At 33.0% G+C, this 4,342-nt stretch overlaps 1 long non-coding RNA gene across 1 annotated transcript; it reads right to left on the minus strand.

The window, feature by feature from the left end:
* Positions 1-1,477: 1,477 nt before the first annotated feature.
* LOC147494090 (uncharacterized) lies at positions 1,478-2,857 on the minus strand. The gene is made up of 3 exons (XR_015199270.1): positions 2,790-2,857; positions 1,983-2,524; positions 1,478-1,766 (listed from the first exon to the last, which is right to left on the minus strand). It is a non-coding gene; the product is annotated as an uncharacterized LOC147494090 (long non-coding RNA).
* Positions 2,858-4,342: the final 1,485 nt, after the last annotated feature.

Consider the following 4,342-nt stretch of genomic DNA (forward strand, 5'->3'; position numbering starts at 1 on the left):
GCTTCCACTGTTTACGATATTTACTATGTTATGACACTGCTAAAGGATTCAAATTAGTATACCACGATTTGCAACGATACATCTTGTTAGACTGTCAATCTCTGAAACCCTGAATTGTAACGATACTTCTCATTAGATTTGAAAGCGTTCTTGTTTGATTTCAAATGACGGTAAAACTAGTAAGAGAACGAGCAGGGAAAATGAGAGACTCAAGAAGACAGAAAAGAGAGACGAAAAGGGAAGGAGAAAGAGAGTTGCGTTAAAAAAGAGGCATATCACTGATGGAATACATAGCCAATACAAATGTATTTTTTGGCCCTCATGTGCTCTCCGATGTTTATAAAAATTAAGATATGTACATAACTAATAGCTAGTAAACCGCTAAGCAGTGGGGTGTGAGCGAGCGAAGTGAGAAGACGAAGGTTGTAATTTGGTGTATTTTATGCGAATTCAAGCAGAAAAAATGACGATTGATGAAGAAGATGAATGTTTTCTTGAATTGTACTGTATGTAGGAAACATTGGAGAGGGAGAGAGAAATAGTAAGGGGTGCGAGAGAATAGGGAAAGAAGAATTGGAGAAGAAGAAAAGGGACGGGCATTCTTTTTTATGGCTGCCACATACACGTAACTTTTTTCTTACCCCTAACACAAGAGTTCGCTTCGCTGACAGGTTATGACATTTGGAATACAGGAAAGTAGCTAAAAAAATTTATGTATTTTAGGAAGTGGAGCAAATACATACATATTGTATTAAGTGGCATTTTTTTCTTCCGGTTCCTTGCATAGGACATTAGGACATGAGAGCTTTATACATTGTAGCAAGTCTTGTTGGTGTTGTACATCTACTTCTACTATCACTTCTCTCTATATTAAAACAGAATATATTTTATGTGGACAATCTCTTTTCTAGGTGGCGCATTCTTGAGACATAGATATGCCACGTGGACACTCTTAAATTATAAGAATGAAGTTTCATAATACAACACAACTCTAATAAGTCAATTAACATATAGATGAAATTTTATACGACTCCAATAAGAAAATCTTGCTAAATCAAATCTAAAAACTTATGCTAATAATTTTCAGCCATTGAATCCCTCACAAAAATTTAGGCGCTGTGAATTTTAGAAATAATTCTGCTATATGGCGGGGTCTAAAACCTGGTCTATATACTAAAAGAGAGACCTCAAAAAGAGACTTTTCTCTCTCTTATGTGACACTCTAATATGAGAGATAACCTTTGTTCTCGCCTATGTAGCTTTCTACTATGCTTTCTTTAGAGAGTTTGACTACATATTGATCTCTTAACGAAAGTTGAGAGTTTTAGTTTGGCTATAGCACGAGGATCTTTTCTTGAGCAAACCAATTTCAATTCTCTACGATCTAAATAAGTTTACATAATAATTTACATAATAAAATAATGTGGGCTCCCACAAAAAAAGTTTACTTTTGCAGAGAGTAGATTTAGCCTAATAATAACTCCCAAAAAAAAAGTTTCCCATATAACCAAACCAGACTGCACAAAGGATTTGGGCGGTTCTTCTTCACACCCTGCAATCCCAAGCTTCACAACCTGCTATCTCAACTAAAAAACTTTTGTCCAAAAAACTTTCAAAAAACCAGGCAGCACAATGGAAAAGAGTAATGGTTATTTGTCTTGGCCAGTAAACAAAAGTTCCTTCTGTCTCATTCTCTCAATCCTTCAAACCACGTGTGAAGGCCAGATTGTTTAATGAAACTTGAGTTATTCTTCTTATCAGATGGTCTGAATATTCATTATGCAGTAGAAGAAGCATTAGATTGTAATGCATGGTATTCTATGAAACTCAAGACAACATTGAAGCAATGGAATTGAATATAATGCGTCATATACTCAACACAAATCATATATCAAGCTGAATTAATTGGCAAAAGAAATAAACTATCATTTCAGACAAGCATGCTATGTATAAAACCTAATCAATAGAAAAAAGAAGAGAACCTCCTGGTGGCAGTTCCACTAGTTGAACAAATTTGATGTTTTTATTTGTTTTTTCAGTAAGATTGCTCGATCTACCAGCATGTGAGAGGGGAGAAGAGGACTTGGCACAAGAAATTGAAATATCTTTTACTCATAAAAGTTCTTCAGACCCAAGAACGGAGATATTTCAACCAATGCACAAGGAAAATGCAAAGAGAAGTCAAAATGGATAATATTTAGCAATAAAAAAAAACAATAATCAAATAAAAAGCGGGGAATATGGCAAGACAGAGTGGTACGGAAAAGAAATTATCAATACACTTACATTTCAATAAAAAATCAAATTCATAAGGTAATAAGAATTAAAAGATGGAAACTAAAAGATTGAGGCCTTCTGGGCTCTGACCTTTCTTTGAGATTTTGTATTTGATTATAATTATCATACCTTGCCCTGAGCTCTCTCCTTTCTTAATCCAACAATCTCATAAGCTCGAGCTCCAAATAGGAAAAAGTTGTCCTCGCCTACCTCTTCCCTTATTTCAACATTGGCTCCATCTAAGGATCTAATTAAGACTCAACCGTTTATTAAGAATTTTATTTTTTCGATAATACAGAACACGCACAACATGAAATATTTGATATATATCACAACAAATTCCATTTTAATAGTCAATCAATGGAACTTTTCTAACAACCATTTCTTAGACGCCATTTATTTGGATATGAATTTGAGTGTGCACAATTCAAGTCGATAAAAATCATTTCCAATGGTACCGACATGTTGAAGTTAGAATACCTCAATTCAAGAAGAAATAATTAGTTGTTTACCTTGGTAGAATCTAAGGCAAGAAGATCTGTTGCTTCCTTTTTAGCAAATAAAACACTTTATAAGAAAAATGTACAACGTATTATACATGTTTTTGCAATATATATATATATTATTAGTGCAGTATTCTGTACAATTAGTTTTTTTTTGCATTTTTAGACTATGACTCAATTATAGTTGGTTAATAGTGATGTGGTCATCAGAATACACAACGTGTCCATTCATTTTATTAGGTGGCATTAATAAAATCAAGTGAGAAACACATTTTTTTTCTTAAAAACTGAAAAAAGAAAATAAATACCAAATTCACAACTTCTTCTTCTCTACGAAACCAGTTCACATAAACCCTATTGCATAAATAAAACAAACATGACACACAAAAACTAAACATGACACTTGCTCAAACAAAAACAAACATAATAAGTCTTGACTGTTAAATTAAAACATGACACACTTGACAATGAAATTAAAACTTAACACACAAAAACTAAACCTAGAACATGACACACAAATCCAAGCCTAACTTTAAACACCACAACAACACTTCAATTAATTCCTCTTATTCTTCTTTGTCATGCATACACCAGTAGCACTTATAGCCAACACAACCTCTTTAATTTGCTGCCTAGATGGCCCTGCTGCTGTTGGTGTTGGTGTTGCTAGTGATACTGCTGCTATTTCTGCTAGCCTGAGTGATCTTCTAAGGCGTCTCTCAAATCCTGGTGGAACTTCTGGACTTGGTTCTCGTTCTTGTCGAGTTTCACTTCCCTCTCCATTTTCCTCCATCATTTCAATATAACAAATTCTACAACAATCAGTACAAACTCTCAAACATATCTCATCATCTTCCATTGCAATCTCTATAAATATCCTCCTACTATTATTTGTTTGTATCATTTTTTGAACTGCTTCAACTGATTTATCAAATTGTTTACTATCTCCCTAAATTTCAAATACCTTTCCCTTCACTATTATTTGTTTTCACTAAATAAACCTAATTATAGTCTCGTTTAAGTTCGTACCCAAGCAAAGAAAAAAAAAAAAAAACTTGTTTGAGTTCTTATAGCAATTTAAGCCAATAAATACATCCAAATGATTAATCCGTTTATCAAATCATCACACATATATTCAAATTTCAAATAATTTCAATTTATAAGACAACACTTATGCATGGTTTATTAGGTTTTGACACTTGTTAGTTGATGTTTTTTCAGTCATACCCATTTTTAATTTTCAAACAAGGTTAAATGGGCGGAAAAAATGGGGAAGGAAAGTAAAATGGGTCACATGCCTTTCATGTGTTGTTTTCAGCTGTTGTGGCATATCAAACAGTGATATGACGCTACAGTAGCAAAAAAAAAAAAATGACATATTAGCAAAAAAAAAAAAAAAAAATGACATGTCAGCATTTTTTGACCGGAATTTAGTCCATGGTTGTTACCTAAAAGAAAAACCATTGTACAAAGTCCTATAGTGCAAAAAAATAAATAAAAATAAAGTATCTAAATTACAAAAAGATGTAAGATACGTTGTACATTATACCCGATGAAAATAA

This window comes from Coptis chinensis, chromosome 6, assembly GCF_015680905.1.
Source record: "Coptis chinensis isolate HL-2020 chromosome 6, ASM1568090v1, whole genome shotgun sequence".
Classification (NCBI taxonomy): Eukaryota; Viridiplantae; Streptophyta; class Magnoliopsida; order Ranunculales; family Ranunculaceae; genus Coptis; species Coptis chinensis.